Below are 18638 nucleotides of genomic sequence, written 5' to 3' on the forward strand. Positions count from 1 at the left end.
GGCTAGGAATGCAAATTCTTGGGTGCTACCCGAGACCTAGTGAATGGGAAACTCTGAAGCAGGGGCCTAGCAACCTGTGCTGTGACATGCCTTCCAGGGGATTCTGAGGCACACTCAAGTTTGAAAACCACTGCTCTATGGTGCTCTGCTGGCCCAGGCCATGCCTTCACACTACCCTCAGTTCATCTGTCCCAGAATCCTTATGGGCTGCAAGCGTCTGATTTTTAGTGACTGCATAGCTCTTGTCTCTTCCTGTCCCCTGTCTGGTGACCCTGGCTCTTTGGCTGTGCAGAGTGATAAAATAATACTCAGACCCCCTTGCCTGGTGCTAGTACAACCAGTTTAGTATGGAAACATGAGCTCAAATGTTCTATGCTTGCACAAAACCAAATCACAATTATAGCATAATGCTTAAGAGCTCTAGCTTTGGGGGCAGGTGTATCTGGGTTAATATTCAGGCTCTACCTCTTAACTAGCTCTATATCTTGGACTCTGTAAACCTCCATTTCCTCATCTAAAAAATGGAGATAACATAACCTCACAGGGTTATCATAAGGACTAAAAGAGTTAATGCACATAAAGCGCTCAGGACCCGGCATTTAACAAGTGCTCCATAATTGCGGTACTTATTATTGGACTGCTTTTTTTCCCCTTTTCAGTTGTCATGGTATTGTGTAGTCATATTATAACTTTGAAGAGTTGGTATTTCTCGTTTGTTCTACCACTGAAACTATTTTGTCTTCCCCTTTGGAGAAGACAGATGGCACACACCTCTAAGGATCACTGTGAAGGTCGAGAGGCACTACAGCAGAATGGCTAAAAGCATGGGCTCTAGAACCAGAGAGCTTGGATTTGAATCCTGATTCTGCCATATTAGTCGTGTGATCCTGCACAAATTATTTACCATTCTGAACCTCAGTTTTCCCATTTGTAAAATGGAGATACTAGTAATACCTGTCTTAGTGTAGGGATTAAATGAATTAATATATGTATAGTGCTTGGAACAGAGCCTGACACATTTTATTTTGAAACTGTCGAAAAGCATTCCATGGACAGAGTTTACAGAAGAAGGGAATGTCATGGGAGTAGGGGGCACTTGTATAAACATGGCCTAGAACCCAGCTCCAGTATCTAAGGACCGTCCTGAGTGAGCGCTGGAATGAATCACATGTGTGTTTTGGCATCGTGGACATATAGCTATCTGTTTAGCATGGCCCAGGTGTACTTTGCTTTGATAAAATGTGTATAAAAACCAGTAAAGAAATAACGAACATCTACCAAGAGACTCTCAGCTTAATGCTAGAGCCTGTGGAAAGACAGATGAAGAAGAGGAAATGCTCCCTACCCTTGGGAAAACTACAGTCTGGCTGGACAGATGAAATTAGCAGCATGAAACATTACAAAAGAGTATGAGAGAGTATTAAGTGCTAAATGGTGCAGCGGAGATGATAGGTGCTGCAAGAATCCAGAGACAGGGGAGGGGACGGAGGCTAGAGAGAGAAAAGGCTTTTTAGAGATGATATTTTGAGCAGGGCTTTTAAGGATGGGGAAGATAAGGATGGGGAGGGTAAGTGAGAGGTGCTTATCACATTGCATAAGGACTCATTAAGGATTCTTGTAAGGAGTTGACACTCTTAAGACATTTAATATTGGACTCAATTTACAAAGTTCTGTTTACATGCAAATATTTTGAATCACACTGGACTGAGAGAGAAAGATCTGGGGTCTTGCTTTATCCTTCTACTAAGCAGTCGTGTCCACTTGTTCAAATGTCCTATTTTCTAGGCTTCTGTTTTCTCACCTATAAAGTGAGAAGGCTGAACTTAATGACTTCTAAGATCCATTTCTACTCTGAATATAGCCACACTAACTGCTAATGTGTATGGAGTGCTTACTCTGGGCCAGGCACTGTAAGTTCTGTATACTTATTGATTCATTTAACAACACTTATGATGTGGATACTCTCATATCACCTCTTTTATGGATGAGGGAACTAAAGCACAGGAGGGCTAAGTAACATGTTCAAGGTTTGTCATGCAAGGGGGTCATGGACATGTACCAATAGTACCACACGGTACAGATATACCATACGGTTTCTGTGTGGGCAGTATTTACAAACTAAGAAGTAGCAGAGTGCATGCAGCCCCCTGAACTCTCATCATGCCATGGCACTGGCCAGCCATGGATGTTCTATATGCATAGATGGTCTATGGGGCCAAGGTTCCAGCAGGCTTGGGATCTCTCTGGGCCAGCACACTAGGCTTGGGACAGAGAGCACTCCAAGTGTGAGAGTGAGCCCTGTCCCAACTCACATTACATATTTATAGGCAAGCCTAAGAGGAGCTATGGAACACCTAGTTTTTTTAAGCGACAAGCAATACTTCAAAGGATCTCCCAGCCTAGTGACCACACCAGGAAGCAGGCATATGGAGCCACCAGGATCTGCATACTGAAGGCCCTAGGAACAGCCTCGCCCACCAGGAATGGTGACATTTTCCAAAGGCCTTGTCTCTCTGCAGTCAGGTTCAGCGCAGCTGAGCCAGCTTTTGGTCAAACTAGCAAAAAGGGGGAGGAAATGAGCCACCAGGGGCATCAGGATATGTCTGCTGTCAAGGACATCCAGCAGAGGTGGAATCAAACTCAAGCAGCGTGGCACCAGAGCCTGTACTCTTAACCGGCGAACTATATGCAGTGTGAATTGTCATATTTCTGCTAAATATAGTGGTGGTTTTATAACATAAAGAAAGCGCGTTAACTTTGGAGCCAGTAAAGCCTTAATTTGAATCCTGGCTCTCCCACTTACCAGATGTGAGGCTTTGGGTAAGTTCTTTAACTTCTCTGAGCCTCAGTTTCCCTATCTGCATAATGAGAAAAAATAATCCCTGCTTCCCAGGTTCACTCTGAGGATTGAGACAATCCGTGTAAAGTTCCTAGTGCTGTGCCTGGCATATAGGAAGTGCTCAGAAAAGTGAGACTGCTGTTATCATCAGTGGTGCTATTCCTATTACAGGCTTGCTTTCCAGAAATGCTCAATTCTGAGATAATCCACAAGATGTCCCCCTCTCGATAGAAAGTTCTGTAGCACTGCTATGTGTATACATATGTATATCTGAGGATCTGAGTTCTTGAAAAATGACTTTCACGTCCACGCTGCCTGTGCAAAAACATATATTGAACCACGTGCCCAGGAGGAAATCATAGTTGGCTTTGCAACCGATGCACATATGGCTCTCGAGGCAGTTCTAAGGCGAGCCGGTCGCTTTCCAGGCTGTGTGTGGGTGGTGACTACATCCCTACAGTACAGCCCAAGCATGATGCAGTGGAAGGAGTTTGAGGATCTGTCATTATGTTCCTTACTCAAGTGCTGAGGGAAGTATATGGCTCTTGAGCGCACGCACGCGTGTGTGTACAGGCACGGGCATGTGCCCATGTGCATAGTGGGGGAAGAGGGAGCTTGGAGACATAGCCTTCCCCCCTGAAAATTTTGCATCAGACATGGAAGCATTCTTTTGCTTCCTGCTATTCTGTGGATTTTCTTTTTGGTAGGATCTTGTGGTACAGGACAAAAGTTCAGAAAGATACTCTGCTGTTTGTGTGGAACAGATAATACCAGACCTAGAATAAGTACATGTATTCAGGACGATGGGACAATAAGAAATCTAAGTGTGGAGGCTGCCTTTGCAGCAGGAGCAATATAGCTGTAGAGTCATTTATTTTTTTTAACCACTTGAAAAACTGTTTCCCTCCGGTCAACACAGGGAGAAAGAAAACAGAACAGCTGTTTTTGATTCTTTCTACCCGCCAATCCAACCCATTTGCATACTGAGTAAAGGGCCTACAGCCTGGCAAATATTTTGCCCATTAGTCTATTGTACGTGGGGCTTGTGTATCCTAAGGATAATTTCCTTTGTTGTTTCTGAATGAAGGACGACAGTGTCTCGGCTGCTATTGCTGCATTGCATCGCTTTGTTCCAGAAAGAGAAAATGGCATTTTTGTTGCAAGCTCTCCAGTATTCTGGATATTTTAGGCATAGCTCATGCTCCTGTTTGGAGCAGAGCAGGTCTGAGTTGGGACTGCTGAAAGATCTTTCTACCCCAAAGAAGCTCAGAAATCGGGACTCACAAGAAAGATCTTCAGCACTATCTAACCACTCCTCTCTTCCCAGGCACACAGCACCCTTACATTGCCTTCACCCTGCCCCAGTTGTTTTATCTAGACTGGTCCTAGACAACACTCCAAGATCCATGTTTTTCTGAGATCTCCTTCCTTTGCCCGAGTTCCTTGGTGTCTTTTCCTCTATTCCCCAAGGTTGTTCTTGGCTTCATGCTTTACAAACTGGACTTTGCAAATCCTGGATGTACATGGCAATGTAGCAGGGGGTATGTATATCCTCCTCCTGGACTGTCACTTTTTCTTGGTGGCAACTAATTTGAATATATTCTGGAGTAGAATGCAAAATCCCATCAAATCTATAAGATAAAATAATAACTAATGCCTATTGAGTGCTTACTGTGTACCAGGCTCTGTGCTTGGTACATATTAATTAGGTTAATCTTCACGACAACCTTAAGATGTAGATTACTGTGTTTAACCCAATTTTATGGATGGGAAAACTGAGGCACAGGAAGGTTGAATGACTTGTTCAAGGTCAAAGAGCTGGGTAAGTGGCAGTCTGGCTGAGAGTCCATTCTCTTAGCTACAATACTGTATTTCTTATCCAGGACTTGTTGGGCTGTACCTTCCAGACCTAGGGAATTTTCTCTGCCAATAGGGAAAGTGCAGCTCTTCTATTTAATGGATTTGTAGTTTGACCCGGACCTTTGAGTGAGGTGGCCTTCATTTAAAGAAATAATTCTGATACTGGGTTTAGGGGCCAGTGGCAGGTCAGTGGAGGAGATACCTTGAGATAAGGGTGCCTCTTTATGTCCTCACATCAAATCAGACCAGAAGTTAGTCATCTTCTCTGCCTATTCATAAGATCAGGGATATAAATGGGTATAGCAGGTATGAGTTTTAGTCCACATCACAAAGGGGAATGTTATGGACTGAACTGGGTCCTCTCAAAATTTGTATGTTGAACCCCTAACCCCCAATGTCGCTGTATTTGGAGATAAGTCCTATAAGGAAGTAATTAAGGTTAAATGAGGTCGTAAGGGTGGGGCCCTGATCCCATAGGATTAGTGGATTAGTGTCCTTATAAGAAGAGACACAAGAGGGCGCTCTTGTGCACGTGTGTGTTTGTGTGTGTGTAGTGTGTGCGCACACATGCATGCTTCCTCTCTCTCTCTTTCTCTCTCCCCCTCTCCCTCTGTCCCACTCCCTTCCCCCACTCCCCACCCTCCCCTCTTTCCATGCATGTGCACACAGGGAGATGGAGGTTGGTCTACAAGCCAAGAGAAGAGGCCTCAGAATTAAACCTACCTTTCTGGCACCTTGATTTTGGACTTCTCAGCCTCCAGAACTGTGAGAGAAAAACTTCCGTTGTTTAAGCCACCCAGCCTGTGATGTTTTATTATAGAAGCCCTAGTAAACTAATACAGGCAAGATATGTTCTGTTCCTTTATTTCTTTTTTTTATATATATAATTTTATTTATTTATTTTTTCCCCCAAAGCCCCAGTAGATAGTTGTAGGACATAGCTGCACATCCCTCTAGTTGCTGTATGTGGGACGCGGCCTCAGCATGGCTGGAGAAGCGGTGCCTCGGTGTGGGCCCGGGATCCGAACCCAGGCTGCCAGCAGCGGAGCGCGGGCACTTAACCGCTAAGCCATGGGGCTGGCCCTGTTCCTTTATTTCTAAAAATTAAATGTAATCTTCTCAGAGCCCCCAACGTGTTGTATGGGCAGGAAATTAAATCTCAGTTATTTGGGGGCTTCCTACATTCCTCCACAAGATCATTGAAGACTCCTGGGCTTTCATTGTACCAGAAAATCAGATGAGGGTCAGGTCCTTAGTTCTTATTGGTTTCATCTTTACTGTTGCTCCTTGGGCTCCCAGAGGTTGTCATCGTGTGTATGTTCCTGTGGACCGTCTTTGGGCACTGCCGCTCCGAGAGGGCTGGGAGAAACTGCTCACTGAGGTCTTCCCTTTCGACTGCTGACCTGTGTGGGGCACTGTGCCGGCACATGGTGCACTGACTTTGCCACTCAGTTCTTCCACCTTTCCCGGTCTCAGCGGGAGGGAGTGAAAGCTCTGTCTCAGGCGCAGTGGTTTCCCTCTTCCCAATGTTACCGAAACCAAAGTGGGTTCCCCTCCTGGCGAGTTAAATCAGACTCTCCACCAGAAGTAGCTGTCACACAAAATAGGGTATGTTTGCAGCAAATAGGAGGCCACGCAGAATCGTTTCCAAAGTCGTGGCTGTCCCGAACACAGGAAAGCAGGGGCCTTTTATTTCGGATGGGGAATAAATATTCAAAAGGGAGAGGTGGGTATTCACTTGCGCAGTGTCGGGGGAAGAGGGAGAATCTCCCTCTGCCTTTTCCCTTAAGGTTCTTCTAGCTGGCCAAATAATTTTAACAAGACAGGTTAGCAGGAGAAAATATTACCAGGTTTAATAACATGTATACATGGGAGAAACTCAGAAATGAGCAACTCGCCCCTCTGTCTAAGCTGCTTGCTTAAGTATTGCAGCTAAAGGTGAGGAACGTGTTGGGGGTGGGTAGTGGCCTGGGACTTCAGAGGGCAGGAGGACAATTCTTTTCGGGGTCATCTATGGATAATGTGGTCAGGGAGAGACAGAGTTTTTGATAAAAGAGGCTTGGTGCCTTTGCTATTGTAACCTCTATCCTACATTATCTTTATAGCCATCATGATAGAAGATCTGTTCCAGGAAGGAGCCACCATGTCAAATTCTTTAGGCAGTTAGTGGGGGAGGTCAAATGTCCCTCAGAGAAAACAATCAAGGTAAAGAGATATATTTCAGGGTAGCCAAATCTTGATCTCCCACAGTCCCGCCTTTGAAACTAAAAGTTTCACAGTCCTTTTGAAACTTAAAGAAGTTTCATAGTCCAGAAGCTGAGTTGGTAGATTGTTTCATCTCACTGAACACATTTTTTTAGTCCTGATAATAGATCAGTTCAATTAAGTTCCTTTTGGAAGGTGGTGATGCAGGTGGGCTCTCAAGGTTACGCCTATATTGTGGAAGCAAGCAATCAAGTATTTAATGGAAGCGTTTCTATGTAAACAAAAAGAAAAACAAGGTTAATGGTTGGAGCAAATTGTAAACCAGTTTCTGAGGTCAGAGGACAGACAGTTAAGATGATTTTTTAGATGTCAGCGTCAAAGTATCTTTTGCAGTTTAAAATGTCTCTGATGGTGTCGTCAGGTCATCTCTTAAGTTTATATCAAGTCCATCAGCTTCAGTTTGTAAGGCTTCAGGAAAAAGGGCAGGTTTAGTTTTCAGTGATTCCAAATGAAAATGATGGAAAAAATCAAAAACGTTAGTTTGGACATCTGTAGCCAGATATTTCAGGAGACTAGAAGAAATCAGGATCCAGTCCAGTCAACAGATATAAAACAAAAACCTCAAAAGACAATTAACAAAACTTGGATCTAATATCCGCAAATTTATACTATTGTTTTTACTGAAATATAATTTTTCTCTCTAAAATCACCCTCACTTTTATTAAGATAGCAAAATTAAAACTAACTAGTTTGCAAAATAAGTCTAGTTCCGATAGAGTTGGCCCAGTTATTTACATAAGTACAGCAAGAATAGCAATTGATCACATAGGCTCTTTTAAATCTGCTTTGCTGGAACTTTTTATAAGGAATCTCACATTGAACTTCAAAGACCTCTCGAGGCCAGGAAAGCCAAGCCAAGGATTTTGTCATCAGACTTTGCTTGCAATACCTACAGATTTGGGTGAATTCCTCTCTTCCGAGGTTCCCCCAAAATATTTCGAGGTTCCTTGTACCTGCCAGATAAGTGACATTCTTTACTTATCCTGGTAAGTGCTGTTTGGAACATAAGGTACCAGCCCAATATTTCCATGTGGCTTTATTCCATAAAGTCCAATCTTCATTCCTCAAAAGCTGTATGGTTATATGGCAAATATGATATTCCCGTCACAGCCTTGGTAATATAACCAGTGTTTCCAATTGTGTCCTGTTATAAGGAGAACAGATGCTTATTGAACTTATGCAAATAACTATATTGCCATGAAAACAACAATACTCACTAAGAGTTTCCAAATTCGAGGGATCAGGTAGAAAGAAAAAGATAAATATTTCAATTTTACTTACAAAAGTATCATTTATCAAATTGCTATAAGTCATAGCTAGCTCAGGAGAAAAGAGAAAAAGTTTTCCTTAAATCTGAAAAAAACAAAACATTAAAAATTGAGCAATACTTCAAATGAAAAATCATAAAAATTATAATCATCCTTATCAGTTCATTCAGTCCTGTGTAATCCATTTTTGATCCCAATCTTTTTGTTAGTGGCTTCATGAAGTCATCAGTTTCTCCATCAGATTTCTGTAATTTCTTACCCAGTTCAGTTTTATGATCAAAAAGTTTGTCAGAAACCTGTACTCCAGTGTAAATGTCAGAGTCCTTTCCATGAATTTTTCTGAAGTTGAAACATTTTGCAAAAGCATTAGAGCAAAGAAATAAGTCTGTAAACAACAAGACCTCAAAACGGCAATTGACAGAGAAATTTGGCTAATTTTGTGACATACAACATTTTAAAATAATAATAACCAGAATTATGACTGATAACCAGGACAGATCAGAATTTCAGTAATGTTACACAATTTTAAAACAACTATGTCAATAACATTTGCCCACATAATAGCACCTAAGCAGACTTATCATCACTTGTCTGACAATGCTTTCCATGTAATTTAACATGCTGAATAAGCCTAATAAGTTTAGTATCTTTCCCCTTATAGGAAGAGAGCAAACTTGTTTGAGAAGTTCCAGGGCCCTTTGAAAGTTCTCAAAGAAAAAAAAGTAAAAAAAAGACTTTATTTAAGGTATGAATTTTGGGGAGCTTGTCAAAAATATAAAAAGTCAAAGCAAACACAGCATTAACAGTCCAAAAAGCCTTAATAGAGAGACCTCAGTCTTTTGAATGTAGGAAATTATTTTAACAGTTTTTTTTTCTGTCTTTTAGGTAGACTTACTCAAAGGTAAAGAAAAATTTTTTATAACCTCTTTATCAAGTTCAAGAAAATTATCCTTTTAAGAGAAATAAGACCAAATTATAATTTTGTATCAGCTTACTTCTGATATTAAAACTCATTTACTTAATCAAATTCATTTCAATCTTAGCCAACTTGACCATGCAAAAACTCCTTTTCCAGAATTCTTCTTCCACAAACCTATAACTTTCTTTTTACGTTCAGAATTTGTCCCATGTCTTTCTTTTCCCTCCTAGTACTTGAGGACAAATTTATCTTTCTTAACCAAACCAAATATTTCCATTCTTTGTTCCTTCTTTATACATCTTACTTTCCTTGTACACAGACATATTTTTCTTAATGTTTAGTAGCTTCAATCACATATACTAATTAGGAATTTTAACCCTTAGAAACCTTAATTTGTAAGTAAAAACTAAGTAAACAATTATAAACTTTCTTTTACATTAGTATCTTGTGGCTTGGAAAATTTATAAACACTTCATAACTTCTAGAAATATGTTACTTTATAGTACAATCTTTTAATAAAACACATGCTTATCAATAGACCCAAAACACCTTTTAGTTTTCCTGTAATGAAAAGCCAAAAGTAGACAAACGTACATTCAGCAATCAATATCTAATATCTTATCTTATTTGGAAATGATGATACTCAGTGAATTTTTTTCATAAAATTTAGCAAAACTCTAAAGTTTTAAGTCACCAAAAAGAGTTTGGAAGCTGTAACCACCATAACACATAATTATTGTTTAAAGTTCATCCAACATTCATCTTTTTCACAACTATTTAGTTACTTATTCCCAATAATTATTTAGATTGCCTACAATACTTCATAAGACATTAGATAAAATTAGCCATCATTTAAATTATTATTTTTGTTAACCAGTTCTGTAATAGAAATAACATCAGTTTTTTGCTACAAAATTTCATGTAAATTTCATCACCTCTTACACCTTTAAACATAGTTATCATTAAGATTTTTATCAATAGGTCTTGGTCTTCTAATTTTGGACAAGAGAAGCATTCCCAGTCAGACATTTTAAAACATAGTCAGGCAAAGTTGATGTAACCTCTTTATATAAAATTAGCTCAAACATTCCAACCTTTATAATCTTATCAACACTTACACTTTTACATGTTCTCAATTCAATTGTAACCTGAGTCAAGGTCTTAAGACTAGTCAAATTTTTCCCTTCGTTTTTCTGGCCTTAATTCTTAGGTACCAATTAAGCAATTATGTGAGAGCTCTCAAAACATTTTTTTTTCCCCAATTTAGAAGTTTTTCCAATTCAAAGGATCCGTCGTCTGGCCATTGACGAGTAGGATCTTCATTTGTATATTTATTCCAACAGTGACTCAATCCAATAAGCCTTTTTAAGGAAAGACCCGGAGGTAACTTTTCACGCTTAGAATAAATCTTTATCATGGATGCAAGAGGCATCCCTGGTGAGGGCGCAGATGATGTAGCCCCCATGATCCACAGAATTCACTCCCAAAGATATTCAAAGAAAGTAAAGTAAAGACCTTGGTGGCACAGGCGGTATGGATGGTGTCTCCAGTCTCCCACAATAGTGTGGGACGCCTCCAGTCACAGACCCGCTAATCTGTGACACTGGGCAGGCGATACTGGAATGGAATTTTTCCAGCACTAACAAGCAACAAAGGTTAAGACGACAAAAGCCCTTATGGACTGGGCCCTTTATGACAAACTCCCCTGAGAGCTTGGCACAGCCGGACAAAGAGACAGTTCGGAACCCCAGTCTACTTGACTGGCCACCAAGCTGCACTCCGGTAAATGCACCTTCCGTATGGTGGAGACCAAGGAGAATATTCTCACTGGTCACAAGGCCAAGTTTTCTCAGGACACAGAACAAGACAGAGACTACTCTGGGAGGAAAAGGGATCAAGATCAAAACCAAGAGTACTCTACCAAATTTAAACCAAGTGTCACTAGAAGCACAAGAAACTAGTTTCCCAAATATTTTCTCCTGCCAATCTAAATTTAGAAAGAGAAAAAAATTCTCACCATTTCCTTCCGCCGGACTCCGCAGATAGGGATTCGGGAGGCTGACATGGTAAGAAGTCTTACCTTTTGCCGGCTTTCGTCAGGCGTTCCGGTATCTCATCATCTGCAGTAGTCCAGGGAGAAGGCAGGTCTTCCAGCCAGAGAAGGCAACTTGCCAGCCAGTGTGGCTCCTGGCGACTACGCCAAAACTGTCGGGGGAAGAGGGAGAATCTCCCTCTGCCCTTTTCTTTAAGGTTCGTATGGCTGGCCAAATAATTAACAAGACAGGTTAGCAGGAGAAAATAATACCAAGTTTAATAACATGTATACATGGGAGAAACTCAGAAATGAGCAACTCGCCCCTCTGTCTAAGCTGCTTGCTTAAGTATTGCAGCTGAAGGCGAGGAACGTGTTGGGGGTGGGTAGTGGCCTGGGACTTCAGAGGGCAGGAGGACAATTCTTTTCGGGGTCATCTATAGATAATGTGGTCAGGGAGAGACAGAGTTTTTGATAAAAGAGGCTTGGTGCCTTTGCTATTGTAACCTCTATCCTACATTATCTTTATAGCCATTGTCGGGGGAAGAGGAAGAATCTCCCTCTGCCTTTTTCCTTAAGGTTCTTATGGCTGGCCAAATAATCAACAAGACAGGTTAGCAGGAGAAAATAATACCAAGTTTAATAACATGTATACATGGGAGAAACCAGGGACACTGCGTTTCTCAACACAATAGCAGAAATTCTCGTCTTAAATACCATGTTCAGCCAATGACAAAGGAGGATGTTGGGGGTGGGGGGAGTCAGTTACAGGAGATTACCACTAAAGCACAGTAGACAAGAGTAAGGTTATTATGCAGCTTTAAGGCCTCAACTTCCACATTGATAAGCCTCTAGAAATGAGGCCATCCCCCTCTCTTCTCAAAACAGAGAGGGAAATACCTTTACAAATGGAGATTTCCCTTATAAATGTAAATGATTGTCTGGCAACTCCTGGCAGGGCCATCCAGAGAATGTGGCCAGAGAGACAGAACTTCTGATAAGATGCGCTTGTTGGTGCCTTTCCTATTGTAACCTCCATCCTACATTATCTTTACAGCCATCATGATAGATCTGTTCCAGGAAGGAGCCACCATGTCAAATTCTTTAGGCAGTTAGTGGGGGAGGTCAAATGTCCCTAGAGAAAACAACCAAGGTAAAGAGATAGATTTCAGGGTGGCCAAATCTTGATCTCCCACACCATCATGATAGAAGATCTCTTCCAGGAAGGAGCCACCATGTCAAATTCTTTAGGCAGTTAGTGGGGGAGGTCAAATGTCCCTCAGAGAAAACAATCAAGGTAAAGAGATATATTTCAGGGTGGCCAAATCTTGATCTCCCACAGCAGGCTCAGTTGGAAAACACGCTTCCATATACACTGCAGGTTATGGTGATAAGGCCTAAGCTCCTCCTGAAGCGGAGATCTTAGCATTAAAAATGAGGCAAAGGTCACAGGCCTGCTCTTGTGGTGGGCCTTGGTCTGGTTCAGGGTGATTGGTGATGACGTGTCTTAAACAGTTAAACGCTTTGGAACCCACCCTTGAGTTCCTTGGGGCAATTAGTCGGTAACACCAACTCAAAGCCCTCTCTCCATGGAATGATGCAGCATAATCCTCTTCATTGATCCTTTAGACCAGGAGTTGAAGAACTCTTTCTGTGAAGGTTCAGATATTTTAGGTTTGTGGGTTATACGCTCTCTGCAAATATTCACCTCAGCTACAAAGCAGCCATACACAACATGTACATGAATGGATGTGCTGTGTTCCAATAAAACTTCATTTATGGACACTTAAATTTGAATTTAACATAACTTTCACATGTCACAAAGTATTCTTTTCTTTTAATTTTTTTCCCCAACCGTTTAAAAAAATCTAAAAATCATTTTTAGTTTACAGACTGTACAAAAATAGGCAGCAGGCTGGATTTGGCCTGTGGGCCATAGGATGCTGATCTCTGCTTTTGACTTTTGCTCTCAAAGTGTCGGTGTATGGACCAGCAGTGGTTAGTGTTATCTTCCAGCTTGTTAGAAATACAGAACCTCAGGCTTCACCACAGACCTACCTGACAGGAATTGGAATTTTAATAAGATGCTCAGGTGATGCACGTTAAAGTTTGAGAAATACCAATTTAGAAATATATGCTGGATTCTTTTTTCTGGATACTGGGGAGGAGAGAGCAGATGCTAATGTTAGTTATCAGTTTTTTCTCCTGAATCCCATCCATTGCTATCTCAACATTGACCTTCCTACCTGATTTCCAGTGTTGCCCTTTCCTGAATGGGTCAGCACTTAATAATGTGAGTTACAGCCAGCTTTCCGTTAGTCATGCTAATCCACAGATCATCAGCACTTGACCTCAGAATGAATCATTTGATGTGTTTAGCAGATCTACTTTCCAAGCTCTAGTTTACCTCTTTCAATGTTAAAATTCCCCCTTGTGGAGTTGAGCACCAGCTGAGTATTAGGGAAGAGGTGGCCTTGGGGCATTTTTGGAAACAAGGTCAAAACGGCCTGGAATTAAAATTTTGTTGTGGCTAATTCCCACAGCACATGCAAATTCAGTAATACACTGCATGGACCACTACTATGGAAAATATCAACAAGACTGGCAGAATTTTTCTAGAACTGCACGTGGTTTTAGGTACTGTATTAGTTTTTGTTTTGTAGGCTTTTTCTTATTGTGTTTTTCTTAGACTAATATTAACATGAGTTTGTATTCCATGAGCACACATCGTGGGTGTAGGGAGCTCGGAGGCATTGGCAGAGGTGTGGGGCAAAGCCTCCCTGAGATTAAAATTTTCCTTTAGATAATCCATGAGATGATGTGCAACAGCCTAGTGAGGTGAGAGTGTATAGATAATTAAGACACGTTTTACTTGCCTTGGGCTGTTTACGATCACACTCTCTCCTAGGTTTCCTTGGTGAATTGTAGACCAACCCTCTCATTACTAATTATCAGTGATTCTTGCCCAGGATTCCGAGAAGCCCAGTACTGGGGAAGCAGGAGACAGACTCCTGCTTTTCTCTTCTTTCCAAATCGTGCGGTCATTAAAGTTTGATTTCCATTAATGCATGAATGTCACCACTCCGATGAAAATGCGACTCTTCTGTATGTGTTTTGATTACCTTGTCAGCAGCCAGGCGGGGAGAGGTTGAACAGGGTGCTGCTCCTGCGCTCTGTTATTTCTGCTTCCATTACTTGTCACATCTGTCAGTTTCAGGAACATTCATATCTATGGAGCCATTATTTTTAGTACTTTAATTATCTTGGAAGTCTAAGGACACAATTAATGTATCATGTTGGTCACATTGATGGATTGCAAAGACAGCGAGTAGCCCTGCAAGGGATTTTGGCAGAGGGAGTGGGTTCCCAGAGTGCTTGGGCACATGGCAGATTAAGTGGGTAGATTCCCTTGACAGTTAGACAGCCTCTGGAGAAAATCCCTAATGTTTGCTTTGGTCTTCAAAAATGCTTTAAGACTTTCTTATTGTCTCCTGCTCCTCAGTCTTTTTAGCCTATACACTACCTAACCTGACTCTTGATTTGGTCTTCCTCACCAGTGTCCTGTGTGCTAATCTCATCTCCTGATAGATCAGAATAACAATAATAGGTGACATTTACTGAGTATTTACTCTGTGCCAGGCATCTTACAAATGCTATTTCATTTAGTCCTGTCACAACAACTCTACACAGTTGTTATTATTACCTCCAATTTCCAGATGAGGAAACTGAAGAATAGTGAGTAACTTGCTCAAGGCCACGTGAGTTGTATGTTCTGGAGCTGGGATTTTGGCCCTGACTCCAGTGCACGTGCTCTTCACTACTATGTTATACTGCACTCCACTCCAATACCAATAGCTGACAATTACCTAGTGCCTTCCTTTTGGCCAAGCATGATGCTAAGCTCTTCATATGTACTAACTCACTTACTAATCCTCTTAATAGTGCTGTAAAGAAGGTTTTATTATTATCCCTGCTTTTCAGAAAAAGAAACTGGGGCACAGAGATATTAAATAACTTACCAAGTCACACCATTAAACAGTGATAGAAACAACCTTTGGACATGAAGCACTCTGACTCTAGAGTCTATGTTCTTAGCCATGAGCCCGTACTGTCTTCAGATGCCCGCTGGGGCAAGGCAGAGGATATCGAAGAGTAAAGTTTGTTCATTTCGGAGACAATTAGGTGGAAATGGGAGCCATTATTCACTTAGTGCTCATTGTTACCATGTGAGAATGTAAGCACAGTGTCCTCGAGCTGCTAGTTTTTTGTGTGTGTGTGTGAGGAAGATCAGCCCTGAGCTAACATCCGAGGATTGGCCCTGGGCTAACATCCGTGCCCATCTTCCTGTACTTTATATGGGACGCCGCCTCGGCATGGCTTAACAAGTGGTGCGTCGGTGCGCGTCCAGGATCCAAACTTGTGAACCCGGGGCTGCCAAAGCGGAGCGCGCGCACTTAACCACTGTGCCACCGGGCCAGCCCTGGGCTGCTAGTTTTTAAAAGAGAAGCCCAAAATCTGGATCTTTACATGAAATTTCCTTATTTTAAATATTGGTAACAAATTCCAATTTTTTAAAAAGCACTCTGCTAGATTACAAAATAATCTGTGGATAGGAGGCATGAAATTATAGATAAGGATATTTAATTCACATACTTATGAAATATTTATTGAGTGCTTCTTATGAACACTGCTAATTATAGGTATAATTATAAAACTATGGACTCCCCATTTTCTATTTTAATATAGATTTAGCAACATTTTCTATGTTTTTAATTAGAAACTGACTCCCTCCCTGATTTCACTGGTAGCAAATCAGTTTAAATGATGGTGTGGGAGATCAAGATTTGGCCGACCTGAAATATATCTCTTTACCTTGATTGTTTTCTCTGACGGACATTTGACCTCCTCCACTAACTGCCTAAAGAATTTGACATTGTAACTCCTTCCTGGAACAGATCTTCTATCTGATGGCTGTAATATAATGTAAAATAGATGTTACAATAGGAAAGGCACCAACAAGCCCATCTTATCAGAAGTTCTGTCTCTCTGGTCACATTCTCTGGATGGCCCTGTGAGGAGTTGCCAGACAAACATTTATATTTATAAGGGAAATCTCCATTTGTAAAGGTATCTTCCTCTCTGTATTGGGAAGAGGGGGGATGACTTCATTTCTAGAAACTTATCAATGTGGAAAGTGAGGCCTTAAATCTGCATAATAACCTGACTCTTGTTTACAGTGCTTTAGTGGTAATCTCCTGTAACTGACTCCCCCCACCCCCAACATCGTCCTTTGTCATTGGCTGAATATGGTATTTAAGACGAGAATTTCTGCTATTGTGTGGAGAAACACAGTGTCCCTGGTTTCTCCCATGTATACATGTTATTAAACTTGGTATTATTTTCTCCTGCTAACCTATCTTGTTAATTATTTGGCCAGCCATAAGAACGTTAAGGGAAGGGGCAGAGGGGGATATTCTCCCTCTTTTCCCCACAGTTTTGGTGTAGTCGGCAGGATCCCCACTGGCTGGCAAGTTGCCTTCTCTGGCTGGAAGACCTGCCTTCTCCCTGGACTACTGCAGATGATGAGTTACGTGAACGCCTGATGAAAGCCAGCAAAAGGTAAGATTTCTTACCACATCAGGCTCCCGGAATCTCTATCTGCAGGTCCGGTGGAAGCAAGTGGTGAGAATTTTTTTCTCTTTCTAAATTTAGATTGGCAGGAGAAAATATTTGGGAAACTAGTTTCTTGTGCTTCTAGTGACTCTTGGTTTAAATTTGGTAGAGTACTCTTGGTTTTGATCTTGATCCCTTTTCCTCCCAGAGTAGTCTCTGTCTTGTTCTGTGTCCTGAGAAAACTTGGCCTTGTGACCAGTGAGAATATTCTCCTTGGTCTCCACCATACGGAAGGTGCATTTACCGGAGTGCAGCTTGGTGGCCAGTCGAGTAGACTGGGGTTCCGAACTGTCTTTGTCCGGCTATGCCAACGTCTCAGGGAAGTTTGTCATAAAGGGCCCAGTCCATAAGGGCTTTTGTCATCTTAACCTTTGTTGCTTGTTAGTGTTGGAAAAATCCCATTCCAGTATTGCCTGCTCAGTGTCACAGATTAGCGGGTCTGTGACTGGAGGTGTCCCACACTATTGTGGGAGACCGGAGACACAGTTTTCCCTACACCATCCTTACCGCCTGTACAACGAAGGTCTTTACTTTCTCTGAATATCTTTGGGAGTGAATTCTGTGGTTCATGGGGGCTACATCATCTGCGCCCTCACCAGGGACGCCTCTGGTGTCCATGGGAAAGATTTATTCTAAGCGTGGAAAGCTACCTCCGGGTCTTTCCTTAAAAAGGCTTATTGGATTGAGTCACTGTTGGAATAAATATACAAATGAAGATCCTACTCGTCAATGGCCAGACAACGGATCCTTTGAATTGGAAAAACTTCTAAATTGGGGGGAAAAAAATGTTTTGAGAGCTCTCACATAATTATTTAATTGGTACCTAAGAATTAAGGCCAGAAAAAGGAGAGAAAAATTCGACTAGCCTTAAGACCCTGACTCAGGGGCTGGCCCTGTGGCTTACCGGTTGGGTGCGCGCACTCCGCTGCTGGCGGCCGGGGTTCGGATCCGGGGCACGCACCGACGCACCGCTTCTCTGGCCATGCTGAGGCCGCGTCCCACATGCAGGAGCTGGAAAGATGTGCAGCTATGCCATACAACTATCTATTGGGGCTTTGGGGGAAAAAATAAATAAATAAAATTATTAAAAAAAAAAAAAGACCCTGACTCAGGTTACAATTGAATTGAGAACATGTAAAAGTGTAAGTGTTGATAAGATTATAAAGGTTGGAATCTTTGAGCTAATTTTATATAAAGAGGTTATGTCAACTTTGTCTGAGTGTGTATTAAAATGTCTGACTGAGAATGCTTCCCTTGTTCAAAATTAGAAGACCAAGATATATTGATAAAAAATCTTAATGATAACTATGTTTAGAGGTATAAGAGGTGATGAAATTTACATGAAATTTTGTAGAAAAACTTGTTATTTCTATTACAGAAGGGGTTAACAAAAATAATAAACGATGGCTAAGTTTATCTGATGTCTTATGAAGTCTTATAAATTATTGGGAACAAGTAAATAGTTGTGAAAAAGATGAATGTTGGGTGAATTTTAAACAATAATTATGTGATATGGTGGTTACAGCTTCCAAACTCTTTTTGGTGACTTAAAACTTTAGAGTTTTGCTAAATTTTATGATAAAAGTTCATTGAGTGTCTAGATCATTTCCAAATAAGATAAGATATTAGACATTGATTGCTAAATGTAGGTTTCTCTACTTTTGGCTTTTTTTTATTACAGGAAAACTAAAAGGTGTTTTGGGTCTATTGCTAAACATGTGTTGTGTTTTATTAAGAGACTGTACTATAAAGTAACATTTCTAGAAGTTATGAAGTGTTTAT

Source organism: Diceros bicornis, chromosome X (genome assembly GCF_020826845.1).
Source record: "Diceros bicornis minor isolate mBicDic1 chromosome X, mDicBic1.mat.cur, whole genome shotgun sequence".
NCBI classification, from domain to species: domain Eukaryota; kingdom Metazoa; phylum Chordata; class Mammalia; order Perissodactyla; family Rhinocerotidae; genus Diceros; species Diceros bicornis.